Source organism: Canis aureus, chromosome 30 (assembly GCF_053574225.1).
Source record: "Canis aureus isolate CA01 chromosome 30, VMU_Caureus_v.1.0, whole genome shotgun sequence".
NCBI lineage: Eukaryota > Metazoa > Chordata > Mammalia > Carnivora > Canidae > Canis > Canis aureus.
In genome coordinates, this window is record NC_135640.1 from 17,981,487 (window position 1) to 17,996,681 (window position 15,195).

Sequence of the window (15,195 nt, forward strand, 5' to 3'; positions counted from 1 at the left end):
CACTACATTGGGTTAGGGTAGGGACCTTGTTATCCCTTGACAAGAACAAAAGTCCCAATTCCCTACTCAGATTTCTTTATACTACCCTGAGATTGGGGAAAGGAAGTTGGGATGCTTTATCCTAGCCTACCAAGGGTCTGCAGGAGGCTCCCCATCAGACTTTTGCAGGTATGGGGTGTCTGTTTGTGTGGTATCTGACTAGAGCAAAGTGGTACCTTTGCCCTAGTACTTTCTGTCTTTCTAGGCCACTGCCTTTGGTTACAAAGAACAGGCTTTCGTTGAGGCTTCTCTTCAGAAGTTGGTGTTTCTGGGTTTCTGGCTTCTTCAGCTCCAAGTTTTAGACATATGAGGCAAAAATAAAATCCATGGAACTCACCATGATATTGTTCCTTGGGTCCAGAGGTCCCTGGCTGTTCTGTCTTCTTCTTTCCAACATTCAGAGTCTCCTTACATTTATTTTATGTATGATGTTCAGGTGTTCAGGGTCTTTAGTTTTACCTAACAGGAGAATTAGGAAAAACTATCTACTACATCTTCCTAGAAGTGAATTTCTCCTCTTCTTTCTTTCTTTCTTTCTTTCTTTCTTTCTTTCTTTCTTTCTTCTTTCTTTCTTTTTTAATTAGGAGGGCAGCATGCAATTTTTGCACTGGTTTCTTTAAGGAACTTAAACAGAATTATGAAAAACTAATACATTTTCTATTAAAAAGAGAAATTTGAGACAACACATGTCTGTCTATGATTTATCTTTCAATATCAGTTTCACTTCTACTTTCTAATTTCTACTAGTTTGTTTCTTGGTTACTTTATCGCCAATTCATGCTCCTTTAGCATTTATGGCAACACTTACACTTAGAAGTGAGCTTTTCTTCACTTCAAAGTTCTCACTGAGTGAGTCCCTCATGCGGGCATGTTCATTTGATTCATTGCTGTTCCCTTGTGCCTGTCACAAGGCCAGCCCACATACCAGTGCTTAATAAATATCTGCTGAATAAGTGACTGAGAACTGAAAATTTAAATTTTTCATTCTATGAAAGCTCATCTACTTTATGCTTGCTGTGCTGAAGCATGGGGCACATGTGTCTGCCGCCTTTGCTTGATTCCCACCGGGCACACTAAGCATGTGCTTAGGGGCATTAACAGAATTTGTCCAGAACTCTGTAATCTAGAAGAAAGCAATTTTAATTTCAGCACATGTGTCAGTTTTTGTTTTATGGTTTAGAATTGTTTGTATTTTGAATCACAAACGTGGAGGACTCCAGTATGATTCCTGTGTGTGTATGTGTGGGCGCGTGTGCACATTCACTCCTATCACTTTTAAAGAAAGTGACCCAAAGAACATGCACAAAAAAAAGACCATGGAATTTTTTTAGGAATCTAGAAAACAGACCCTGGAAACTTTTTTTTGTTTGTTTTTTAAGTAAATCATGGTTTGATGATCTTTTAAAATCTTTGTCATGTAATGTGCAATGTGTGTTCATACATACATGGAGGGGAGATAATGTTAGCCCACCATTTTAAAAAGCCCTGAATATAATTTTACATTTTTTTGCAAGCATAACTATACTTTAGATAAAGATCTCCCATCATCAAACCGTGTTTAAATGCAGGTTAGTAGAACATGATTCTTTTTAGTACTCCTGAGTATGTTTGGTTTAAATACTAATCATAATACTTGCTTTCCCGCCTAGCTTTAGATTCTCTTTAAAGTAATGGTGAAAATACTTAATTCACTATTACTTTTGTTAGAAAGTCTGGAAATGTTCGTCTGTGGACACTTTCGTCACCTGCTAGAATGGAAATTCATTGAGGAGGGGGGACCATTTCATTTTATTGCCTAAGAGGTGTTGATAACATGCCCCACATCTTTCAAAGACATCTTTCATGCCAAACAGGCGAAGTGTAGCTAACGAAGGAATAGAAAGAGCACTTCTTACATGAGTCATTCTCAGAAAACTTGCAAGGCAGCTGTGCTAGGTACTGATGAGGATTACCACAGAACCCAGCTGCAAGATTTTGTGCGGTCGAGGAGACAGCTGCCTCTCTCAGGGGACCACTTGAAAGGGGATCGCAGCAATAACGCATCTCTACTGCTGCTGGTGGATTTTGTGGCCGTGTAGTACAAAATCAGTGCCAGATAAAATCAGAAAGTAATAGAAAGCAAGAAGAATCTCACAGATTTTAAACGTTAATGTGAGAGACGACCACAAATGTCCTGAGCTCGTTGCATTTACTAGCTAGGAAAAGGAGACAGAGGAAGGGATGCCTTTAACTCAGAAAACTTGCAGGGCTTCGGTCTTTTCATTTGAGAACCATTTGGGTGTGTTGTGAAATCAAGTTGCAGAGTAGGCATGTTCAGACCTTTATTTGCTACAGTTAGTAGGAAAGATTTCCTCCCCCCACCCCAACCTTAAATAAAAGAAGCCAGAGTTTTCTGTGCAAACTGAAACAGGCGTTGCAAGAATCAGATTCACTTTGGACGAGTCTTCACATTCCAAGTCATCATTGCATTAGGCAGCACAATTCCATCTCTGGTTGATGGGCAGAAAAAGTGGGCAGCTTGCCAGGTAGACGTTTCCATGACTCCCAGCCCCCAAAGGTGATGCGTTTTTCAGCTAATTCAATGAAGAGTGGGCTGAACTTTGGGTCTAAACGAGACAATAGCTGCCTTCGCAGTATCAGCAGAATGGTTGATGGGAATGCACTCTACATTTGGCAGAGAATCATGTGACCCTACGACTGAGATTTTGTGATGGTGCCAACGGAGACTTGGAAAGCAGCAACCGTCCTGACTTTTTTCTTCTTTTCTAGCATGGCTCAGAAAATGGTGGATCTTAATACTTGACTTTAGCCAGACTCAGCAAGCGACTGAGCTTTGAAGCACAACTTCGCCTTTATTCTGGGTTTTTGGCAGGCCACCAGGAGGCTGTCCCTTTCACGCCTGATAAATTCTGCTGCTTATCTCTAAATAGGAAAAAAAAAAAAAAAGAAAAGAAAAATATAAACAGAATATTGAGGCATAACAAGTGAATCCTAAAATTGTATGTGCTTTTTGTTTTTTGGCTTTTCTTACTGCTGATTTTTTAAATGTTAATACCCTTTCTGCTTGCTGAAGAATCCAAGTACTTTTTTTTTTTTTGGTTTATAATGAACAGGCATTTGAACAGGGCAAACAAGACGGCCGCAGCAGTGAGCATGAGATCATTGCAGCAGTGTAGCAAACTGGCACCCTGCCTTCTCACCCTTTTGGTTCAGGAGACAAACGTGTGCAATCCTCATTTCTAAAGTCAGCTCAGCCTGGAAGGATTCCTGGTCTCTCCCACCTTCTACCATTCTGCTGCCAGGGACAGCAAGGATTGGTGCAGCTTCTGCGCAGTGCTTTGTGCCTGGAATACCGAGAAGGAAGAAAAAGAAGACAAGCACCCTGGTCCTTTTTATCCAAGAAATAACAGGAGCCCCGGAGAAAAAAAATCTGAGTTTGTCCTACTCCATGCAACAGTGCTGAAAAAAAATGAGACGCTCCTGCTTAAAAACAAAAACAAAAACAAACAAACAAAAATCCAAACCAAAACAAACCAAAAAAAAAGCAAACATTGGCTTGTATACCTACAGAGACATCGGGCTTTGTAAAGCAGCTTTGTAAGGCAACATAACCAAATGAGCCTTCCTTATTTTTATTATTTCAAAAATATGGCATAAGTAGCAATATATTGCACTTGGTGAAATCGCACCTTTCATATCAGGTATAACTTTTTTTGTTGTTTCTTTTTAAGCCTACTCTTAGATAAAAAGGGATCCTTGAACTTTCAATGTACTTTTATTTAGCTCATCACCCACTTTGCTCTTATTAACTTTTTCCTTTTGCTTTCTTGCTCTAATCTTGATTAGAATAGAAACTTGAGTAAAAATAGAAAAATGTCTATGGAAAAAGGCGGTACATGTTTTTATTTTGGTTATACATCAAAGTTTGGAAAGACATTAATATGTTGTCTGTGTTTTTCGTGTACAGTATTAGTTTTTGCTATCTAAGAAAAGTGAGCGTTTAGTCCTCGTTGTTTAAAGAAACTAAATCTTTCATTTGCTGTGACTCATAATTTGAAATGTGAAAGAAGAAACTTTTTGAACTTCTAAAAAAGGGTCATATTAGAAGATACATTAAACTGCTGATAAATAAAATTAGTTTGGGGGAAGTTGTATTTAAAATTATTTACCAGGATTTCAGTAGAACCGAAGTAGGATGAAAAGATCATGTTCTCAGTTGCTAAGTAGAAAAGAAGCTTGTTCCACAATAATACTCTCTTTTAAAATATATTTTAAAAGAAGCATTTGTCTCAGGGCAGTTGCAGAGAATGTTGGAAATATCCATTAAGTATTTTAGTGGAAAAAGTACATACAAACTTGTTTTAAGTTTAAAGCAGTGATTGGCTCAGCAGATAAATGCATTGCATTCTAATTATTTTGTCTATTTGTAGAAGGAAATTGCTAAGCAATTTAAGCATTTTATAACAAAACCCAGTTTTGCCTGGTTCAATGGGAAAGGATTAGCAGATGTATTCCACCTATTTTAATTTTGATTAAAACTGTTTCTAAACATGTTTTAAAAATGCTACAAAGAGAAAGTGCTCCTTAAAAATACAATGTATATAAATGAAGACGATAATTTGCACATTAAGAATCAATGCTATAATATTTTCCATGAAAAGAATAAACTTTGAGCAAACTGTTGTGCTTTTAAAAATCATATTTTATCATATTAAAAATATGTAGGGTAAACAAAGAGAAAATATTATAGGACTGATGAATTCTACTTCCTTTTTTGTTATTTCTATGAAGAATTATGGGAAATTACAATTACCCTATATAGTGATAACATTCAAATAAAGCGTTTTATTAAGTTTATCGGTTATTGTTCACTAATTATTTAAAAAATAGCTCTTGTTCCTTTATGCTGCCTCAGCTAATGGAACATCAACTTTCACAGGCTTAATTAACATTTATAAACCTGTTTTCATGTTTCAAGATCCTTTAGTTGAAAAACATTATTTTAAATGTTATTTTTAGGAGCCATTAATCTCTACACTCTTAATTATCTTATTAAGCTCCATGCCAAATCCAAATCTCTTTTCAGCTTTCACTAGTTCATTGTGCAAAACCTAGTCGCTTCTTTAACAGCCATGCCTCCTTTCACTTTCAAAACTGTTACTGTGAAAACAACACCAACCAAAATGAACGCATAAATGCAAACTATGAAACCACATTATATGTCATATGAGTAGCCTTGGGTGGGGCTCTTTGAGTCTTCCAAGCCTTTAAAAAAAAAAAAAATACTTTAAAAGCTTTTGCCCATTTTGATATTGTGTTTTCTTCTCGATCATCTACCTTCATTCCCACCATCCAGCCAGATGATCCTCCTAGACAGCAGTTGTCTGATATTTCTCCTTTTGTGGTTGTTTTAGGGAAAAACTTAAAATGGATATGAGAAGTGAAGAAAGTGATCATAGGAGAAAATCATCTCAGGTAAAAAAAAAAAAGCAAAAAAGCAATTAATATTTAATATTTTTAAAGAAAAAAACAAAACAATGTTGACTGTGTTTAGTTCTAAGAATTCGTTTCATAGTCTTTATGGATCTAGTTGTTGGAATTTTCATTGATGGCTTGAGAATTTATACTGTTTCCTACCTTTGTGACAAATTTTTGTCTGAGTTTATGATCAATGTACAGTTTTAGTCCCTTTGAGTTATGTATCTATATATCCATTCATATATCTATATATCCATTCACATAACGATTGCATAGAAAGTAATTTTGAAAAAGAAATTTTTTTTTCATTTGTCATGCCATATAAAAGGAAGTAAATCTGGAGGGAAAAAATAAAGTTGTGCTTTTTAGAAAAAATAACCAGTAAGAGAATGAAACCAAAATATACATTCTTATACTTATGATAAAACCCAAAACAAATATTGCTTTTTATTTCACATCTAAGTTTATGAATATATGTTGGGATATTTTTACTATAATTGAATGCAATTATGACTGTTGATTTTTTACTATAGTTTTTAATCAGTATGGGAATAATTAGAAAGTAAATAATGCTGAAAAATTATGTAGACCAAATTATCTATATAAAGTCTATAAAACATATTTTATTCATTTCAAAACATACAAAAACACTAAGGAATTTTAATGCAGTATTAGTATTTTTCACAATGAAGATATAATTTAGAAATGCTATTAAATATTGTAGATGTGAGTGAAACGATTAATGACTGTACAACTTAAAGTTTTGTTGCTGTTGAGCTTAAAATCCTAAAAAACGTGTATGTGGCTGGCTTTTTGTTTATTCTTTGTGTGTTTGCTTATTGTCTGGTGGTTTAAATTTTTTTTAACAACAATTTATTTTTGCCCAACCTGTTGACCAGGTAAGAGTTATATGTAGCTATATATTATGTTTTCAGAATATCTTTTTAAAAAATAAGTTTAAATACATTGGTTTAAGAGGCAAGCTATATCTTTTTTTATGCAATAGATCTAGAGTATAAGTTGTAGTAGTAATAACATTGCTAGTAGTAATAATGCTGTTAATATGTCATTAATTTTAGTTTTCTGATAATAATTTATTCAAATATTGTTAATGTCAGTATTATTCCAACTATAGACACATATGTATACATTTAAGACTTTTTAGTAACTTCCTGTGTTCTCTGCCTTGTTAACAGGATCTTACTTGTTTTATGAGAAAGTTATAATGTTACCCATTCCTTAAAACCACTAACGGAGGTCTTATAAAAGAGTTAAAACAAGCACAGTCTGACTCTTACACAATTAGCTTAATAGTTAATTTGGTCTTAATTATAGCCTGGTAATACTACATTCATGCCTCACAATTACATAATTCATACATGCATGTATGGATCCTTTTTTTTTCTTTTAAAACTCATTATTAATTCTAATAGTACAAATCCAAAATATTCACTATTAAAACAAAAGCAATCTATGAAAAATATTTCAATATACTATTCTCTAAATTTTCCTGTATATAAACCTGTATTTAGTGTAGAATTTTTATGAAGGCCTTTAACTGGGAATATGTATACTAAGAGCATTTTAGCATTAAACATATTTGTAGTAAAGGATCAATATTATTATTTTCATCTAATTTCATCAGATATTTACAACGAATTCTGCATTAATGGGGAGCCCAAGTGAGATGTTGCCCATTGGCATAAACCCGTAGATCCGATCTTGTGGTGAAGTGGACGGCACAAGCTCGCTTCTATGGGTCTGTGTCAGTGTGGTCATCTAACAAAATGCTATAAACAAATGCTGTTAAATAATATTTCAGTCAAATTCCTGTTAAACTTTAGTTGATTAGTTTTGAAATATTTATATTTTCCTTTGTTTTTCAAGTATATATTAACCCTCATCAGTCTTTAGAGGCAGGTGTCAATTGTCGACCACAAGGAAGGGTTTAGAGCATAGTCATTCAAGTTTGAATCCAAGTATATAGTAAATTACTTAAGAAACTTGAATTTTTCTATAGCAAGTTTTAAAACGAGATCTGAATAGATGCTGTTCAGAAACTTAAGTTCACATTATAGTTAGTACACCTCATCAACTTCAATAAGAAAATTAAAGGCTGTAACTGGATTTATGTGATACTATTAAGCTGATTTCTCTTGAAAAATCAAGTTGAATGCTTTTGGCTTTTAATATTATTAATTGCTAGCCATGCAATTTTGCATGCATCAGGAAAGATGTCAGAGGACATTGTGTATGACCTGTGCTGGAAACCCAAGAGGTTAGGATAGTCCTAGTAGACACATATTAAGTTTATTGGTAAAATGTTAGAATATTATATCTACATCCTTGCCAAGCCCTTAGGTGTATGGCCGCCATATTTGGAGGAGCTGAATGAAGATATGATAAGGAGTTTGAAGCAACATTGGAAGCTGTGTGCATCCGGGTTGAGGTAGTAGGTTGTATGGTTTAGAGTTACACCCTGGGAGTTAACTGTACAACCTTCTAGCTTTCCTTGGAGCACACTTGAGCCATCGAGGAATTCTTCACCACTTTTATCTGATCAAGCCAATTTCTGTGCAAGAAGGTAATGTGTCATGAGTATTTTAGATAATCAATTTGAGCCTTTCTTACATTAAAATTATCCTTTCATCCCTAAATACTAGATTATTCCATTTACATATACTTATAAACACTGACAAGTTGGTAGATTTTTAATACGTTGTTACTCTATGAGCACACATTTTCAAGAACTGGTGAGTAGTGACTTAAACCACATCGATATTTCAGTTTTTCAGTCAGATTCACAAAATTTGGCTCCTAATTTTGCAACTAATCATTGGTCTTTTATTCTATTTTTATTGGCTACTTAGACACTACAGTAAGAAAGAAAAAATCTGCTAGTGTCAATAGATCTAATAGCACATTATCTGAGTCTTTCTTATGACACATCACTTTCTCCCTTATGTTATGATTATCTATGTGCTTGTTTATTTTTTTCCATTATATACTAGACTGTAAGCCCCTTGAGGGCAAAGTCCATGCCTTATTTTTCATTGTATCCCCTACAGTGCTTTACACATAAGATCTAAATATTTATTGAATGAATGAATGGAGTATAAGATCTCACCCTGTGATGAGTTTCTTTTGAATATTTGAATGAATTACAACAGCAGTCACAAATTTGAGTATTGTTTGTCAATCCTAAAATTTGCCTAAATTTAATTCCCACACTGCGCTGCATCAGTAATATACTTGTTTTTTTGTTTTGTTTTGTTTTGTTTTGTTTTTTTGGGGTTTTGGTTTTTTTTTTTTTTTTTTTTTTTTACTGTGTTGAGTATGTCCATTCATAGTGGACATAGATTTAAAACTTAGAATCGCTTTTTCTCTAGAATAAAAAGAATAAAGCAAATTCATTTTTATTAATAAGTTCATTATAGTTTATAACCCTAAATTGAGATTGTGTATTTCTTTTGAATTTTTAAATTCTTTTGTTTCGAGATGAGTGGTTTTTCTTTCAACATCAATTTATAAATCAGCTTTTTGTATTTTGTATACTTCCCTTGTCTTCTGCCCTTTATTTTTGTACAGCTACATTTGTTGAATAAACCAGAAACGACTAAACCAGAAACATGTCAAGAAATTAATAATAAATATGTGAAGTACAATTGAGAATTGGATCACATTTTTGTTTAAGGGGAAGACACCCACAATACTCTGTCAATACAAAACAACTGGGTCTCTTTAGAGTACATTAACTTGCCATCAATTTTAGTGGCAGCAAATGATGTAGTTTATAGAGACAGTCTAGTTTATATAGATCATCTTTGAGTCACAGCATTAAATAGGTATCAATATTAGAAATTTAAACTCTAAGTATGAAATATTGACTATATTAGAAACAATTTTTAGATAATAAATATGTTAAGAACCATAAGATCCTGAAAATGTGGTGATGAGCTTCCTATTAGAATGCTCTGGCATCCAGAATTATCTCAGAATCTAGAATTCACCAACAATGGTGAAGAAGGAACTTTTGACTCACCAACAGGAAGAACACATGAGCCTTAGAAAGCTGACTACCAGGCACCATTTGAGCATCTGCCTTTGGCTCAGGGCATGGTCCCAGGATCCTGGGATTGAGTCCCTCATCAGGATCCCCAGAGGGAGCCTGCTTCTCCCTCTGCCTATGTCTCTGCCTCTTTCTGTGTGTTTCTCATGAATAAATAAATTAAAATCTGAAAGAAAGAAAGAAGAAAGAGAAAGAAAGAAAGAAAGAAAGAAAGAAAGAAAGAAAGAAAGAAAGAAAGAAAGAAAAGAAAGACTATCAATGATTTCAAGCAAAATTATTTTATTAGTAGGTAGAGGTTAAAGACTATTAGTCTTCAAGGACTAATCAAGAGATAATGAACAAGAGGCAGGAGACATAGACAAGAAAGTGAGAAAGATATGGAGAAAATGAAGAGTTGAGAAGGAAAGTACTCCTAACAAAGAGTAACAATTTTGTGTAATGGTAGCAGTTCTACACAAGATGGAAGAAACAAACAACTGAGTGGTAAGCAGTTACAGCTTTGTAAATAGTTTTGTAGCAATAGTTTTGTACAATAGCTTTGTAGCCTTTGAGAGCCTATAGTCCCTTTCATGTGTGTGTGTGTGTGTGTGTGTGTTAATGTGTATGTACCCTAATACTCTTGTGTACAGATTTGGAGACCAAGTCAGTGTCACTGATGGGTCAAATCAAATAGAATACTATAGTCAAGAAATGCCTGTTTCCATGGGTGCAATAGAGTTAAGTATATCACAAAAGTCAACTGTGAGGTGCAATTTAATGAAAGGCTTAGGAAAATACTATGACAGATGCATAGAATCATAGTCTCTCATCTGCCCTATCTAAAGTGAACTAGTATTATAGAAGAATAGCTGAAAAATTACAAAGATGTAGCTATGATAAAAGGTGTTAGTCATGTGTAAGTCACAATAATTCTGAAAGGCAGAGGATATAATTAGCATCAATGCAGAAAATAAAAACTCCTCTGTGAGGTGACAATACTACATGGGAGGTTCTTTCACTCATGATTAATTATAAATTTGCTCTTCCAGTTATGGGGGTTATTTAACTTACTCTATTTTTATGAAAAAAAATGGCAGATGACAGATACACAAATTGATAAGATTAAAGAAACCAAGCTTCAGGACCTCTACTGGTGTCAATATCTAGAAATAGTAAAATTATGTCTAATAAACCATGGGGGAAATACGTTTGGAGAGTTAGCATCAAATGAGAGAACAACTATGAAGGTTGAATAATTCCTGTAAGAATTTTAAGTGGTCAAACTTTATAGCAAGTTTTCCACATTTGATAATAAAAGAAGTATGAACATTCAGGAAACAATGAAATATCAGTGAATTATTCTTTACCAATATCTCTTTTGATATCTTGAGACTTGCATATACATCTTTATGTTCATAGTAGCTGATTTCCTTTCAATGCTTTGTGGACCAAGGCAGGAAGGAGTAGAGTTGGAAGCACAGAAGCAGGGAGCGGGAAAGGAAAGGAAATGAAAACTAACTGCAAAGCCATTGATCGGACCACACTGGGAAAGTCTAATTTAGTTCATAATACTAGTTCATGTTAAAATTCTTTTTTTAATTTTTTTATTGGAGTTCAATTTGCTAACATATAGCATATCGTGTTAAAATTCTTATATTGGTTCTTATTCGTATTAAGTTTAGTGAACAATGAGGGAATCAGATACGTTATTTGGCAGTTGAACTGAGCCTTCTTGGAAACAATCCAGCAGTACATGAACTATGCTATTAGAATAAATGAGTCACTTTCTGTAAATAATCATTTTGTTTCCTTATTCCCTGTTATCAAATGCTGACTCATAGCCTAGGTGATTCCCCAAGATTCCCCCAAATGATGTGATTCAGGATTCTGGCACTGAAAACGTTATTTGGTACCCATGCCTAGCCTCTCTTCCACAAAATAGAGGAATAATTCTTGAGGTCCCTGATCTTGACTGTACCCCTGGCAGCTCCCTAGAGAGCTATAGGGAATTCCTGTGAAAGACCATTAGGTGAAGGGTCTGACACACCAAAAGAGCATTTACCTCTTACGTGCGTATTAGTTGCCACCGCCCACCACTACTTCCATGTTATTATCATGTTCTTCAGGATTCATGTGTATCACTTCATCCCCAAAGCCTTTATTCTTTCTCTAAGGACCCTCTTGATTTCAAATCCTCATAGTCATTGCAACTTTTATTCACACAGAGTTTTCTCTAACTTCCATTAGTACTAAGTCCGAGTACCCAAGGAGACTGTGACTTACCTTTATACCTCCTGTAGTGTTACGTACCTTTTTTTTAAAAAAAAACTTGAGTTGTGCTTCAGACCATTTATGGGCAGTGGTAAGAACCTATACACACCTTAGAATACACTATGCTTCAGCAGTAAAGTCCTGTGTTATCTGAGATATTTCTCGACTTTAGAATAAATCATTATGAGCTAAGGAGGTGTTTGCTTTTTAATGGTCTATGAGGTCTAATTAAGCCTGTGATATACCACCTGAAGGTGATTTACAAAACCAGCTACTATTATTTATAATAAACCTAAGTCCCTTGAGTACAGAAATATGTGTCTTTTCAAAACTCACAACTCCCTACCCTAGTACTCTGTATATAGGATGAAATTTTTGGTGAATGAACACAAATTTTTTAAATGAAACAAAAACATTGTGATACAGTGAGGTAATTTTATATTTAGGTGGACTTCTTCAAGCTCTCAAAGTTTAGCATTTAAGAGAAATTAGGAATATCACTTTTAACCGTGGGGAAGTCTGCTTGATGGTGGTGCCTGATTTTTAAGTTGGCATTGCGTTGTCTGTGTCTTCATTTTTAACTTCATTCTACTCTATGTGGAATGTGTGGATTAAATAAACTACCCATGCTTCTCTCCTATATCTGATCCCCCTTAAATCCCAATTTTGTTTCTCTTCACTCTTGATCCCAGTCATATTCAGCCTTATGTTTTGCATTACTTTTTATATATTTAGATAGCACATAGTGAAGTTAGTTTGTAAGTTGTATGATTCATGTGCACTTTTACTTACAAGGAACTTAAACAGTACTTTGTTGAAATTAAAAATAAAATCTAGATTTATACATGGTAAGAATCTCAGAGATTAATAGCCCATTTTCCAGATGACCAAACTGAGGCCCAGAATGTTTGATGATTTTTGTCAGAACCAAGCTACTAGTAATGGATACAGCCTAGTTTTCTATCCAGGCCTATGCTCTATGCAAGAAGATATATTTTATGTTTGCTATTAGTAGATTTTTAGGTAGCAGCACAAAGCAAATTTTAATTAATTGATTGAAATAAGATAATAAGACTTTATTTTTGAAAGACTACAAATAACAGTGATTTATCCACAGACTCAAAGATGGTAAATACATAATTATATCATTTAAAATGAACTCTGTATTCATTTTATTTTTTTCTTTTCAAGTAGATGTGTACTCTTTTATTTTTCTAGGCATAGAGAAAAATTTATCTATCTTCTAGTTCCTCTATGGCATTTCTGCTCTTTTCAGAACCCTTATCCAGGGGAAAGCACTATGGCCTAACACTTAGAGGTGTCTTCCAAGTAAAGAGGGAAGAACTGTGAATTGGTTAACCTGTTAGCATTATATTACTTGGAAGAATAAAAGTTAATATGAAATCGTAGTCAGAACTAAATCCAACTTCGGTGGTCAGTCGCCTGTGTCCCCCATAAAATATATACAATATCATTATGTAAAATGCTGTTACCAGGGATCATGAACTAAAATTGCTTCAGGGTGCAAGCAGTATAGTAAGCCAAATAGAAGACAAGAGGAAGTAATAGGGACTGTGGTAGACCAAAGAAGACATACTCACTTTCAAGATATTTCAAAATGATGTCATCAGTCAATCTAAATTTGGTTCCCAAGGGCAGACAGTTTTCCATCTTTGATATGAAGGCATCACATAACAAAGCAAAATTGCAATAAATCTGCTCTTTAATGAACCTAACAGCATCTTTTCTTACAGATGATCTAGATAATTGGAAATAGCTAGCTACTTTTAAGTAATCCTAAGGTGTAGAAAAAAAGATTCTTATACACTTCTATGCTGAAGCTATTATTTCAAATAAACACATATGATCCATGACAGTCTAAATATTTCCTTGAATTTAATTGACTAATGAAATATATTTACTGATCAGACAACAACTACCAATTGCAATATTAGTTTGATGTTCTGATAATGAAAGAAATGTAGTAGTAGTGGAGTGCCTGGGTGACTGAGTTGGTTAAGCATCCAACTCTTGATTTTAGCTCAGGTCATGATCTCAGGGTTGTGGGATCTAGCCCTGCATCAGGGTCTAACCCTCCCTGCTGCTTGTGCATGCCCTGTCTCTCTCTCTTTCTCTTCCTCTCTCTCTAAATAGACAAAATCTGTAAGTTTTAAGTTTCCATTTGTATCTGAATCTCAATGTGTGAAACAATGAAATCCTTATACTTCCTATTTCTCAAGTAATTGATGCTATAAATAGATGGATAGATAGCATTTTGAAGTCAAAAACAATCAAAAGGTTAAATAGAGTGAACACAATTAAAGTTCAAGGGTTCTCATCTCTATAATGTTTAGACTTGGGCAACTGAGTAGAGCTCAAGAATAAAGTAACTGGTATTGTTGTTAATTATATTTTATTGTGTGATAATTAAAAGAGCAGTTATGCATACATCTGGAATTAGATCAGGTTCCTGTCCATAAATTTTTCAGTATAATTTAATCCAATGATCTTAAATGTGGCAAATAGAAATGACACAACCAATTATGAAAACACTGAGTTTAGAGTAATAAAGAAGACTGGAGTCTGCAATGTTGCTATGTGTAGTAGAAACTTTCCAATTTAATACAATTAGGATCAGCAATTGATGCCACAGATTCTTAAAGAAATGGATCTTAAAATTAGCACATACAGTACACATTTTGTTTAAATTTTAAAACTTGATTATATATTTGCCAGTATTTTTATGTAAGCCAAGAATTTTTTTTTTTTTTTTGCCAAGAACTATTTTTGAGTTTGGATTGCTTATTAGATCTTAGTCATCTTCTTCTTTTTTTCTTTTTTTTTCTAAATCCCATCCTGCATCATCTATGATTTCTCATTTCAGGTGTTTAACAAATGTCTTTAAATGCAAGTCCACTGCAAAGAAATCTGAGAGCAAAATACTACTTTCTTTATTATTGTTTCTAATCTTTTAATGTTGTTTTACCTATGTCCAACTCTCCAGCATTTTTTACAGTGACTGAATTTTATAAAGTCTTTCCAAAATGTTGAAGTTTAGGACACCTCTCATTCTTCTTACACTGATATTTAAATTGATTTATATAATATTTAACTAAATTATATGATTTCATATTAACCTAACTGACATAACTGATTTGGGAACAAACATAATGTATGGCAAGCATACAAATCACTTGATAGAAGCAGAAATATTTTAGTGTTCTAGAACTTTCTGAGGTGGTGGAAATGTTCTCTACACAGTCCAAATTGGTAACCACTAGGCAGATGTGGCTTTTGAGCATTTGAAGTGTGGCTAGTGTGACTGAAGAATTTTAAGGTTAGTTAATTTTAGTTAATTA

The 15,195-nt window shown here is 34.0% G+C and overlaps 1 protein-coding gene and 2 long non-coding RNA genes across 12 annotated transcripts in view; 2 read left to right on the forward strand and 1 right to left on the reverse strand.

Annotated features, from left to right (window-relative positions):
- The window catches only part of LOC144301758 (uncharacterized), a 580,647-nt gene that overhangs the window by 292,327 nt on the left and 273,125 nt on the right, over positions 1–15,195 (forward strand). For all 7 annotated transcript variants that reach the window (XR_013368542.1, XR_013368543.1, XR_013368545.1 and 4 more), the window contains one exon: positions 5,454–5,514. This is a non-coding gene — a long non-coding RNA (uncharacterized LOC144301758). The remainder of the gene's footprint in view (positions 1–5,453; positions 5,515–15,195) is intronic.
- On the reverse strand, positions 2,386–9,495 carry LOC144301759 (uncharacterized). Its single transcript, XR_013368549.1, has 3 exons — positions 9,447–9,495; positions 3,240–3,383; positions 2,386–2,961 (listed from the first exon to the last, which is right to left on the reverse strand). It is a non-coding gene; the product is annotated as an uncharacterized LOC144301759 (long non-coding RNA).
- LOC144301757 (uncharacterized) overlaps positions 7,698–15,195 on the forward strand; it is a 67,024-nt gene continuing 59,526 nt past the window's right edge. For 3 of the 4 annotated variants that reach the window (XR_013368539.1, XR_013368538.1, XR_013368541.1), the window contains exon 1: positions 7,698–10,069. The gene's annotated coding sequence lies outside the window, so the exon portion shown is untranslated. The remainder of the gene's footprint in view (positions 10,070–15,195) is intronic. The other variant, XR_013368540.1, reaches the window with a different exon arrangement.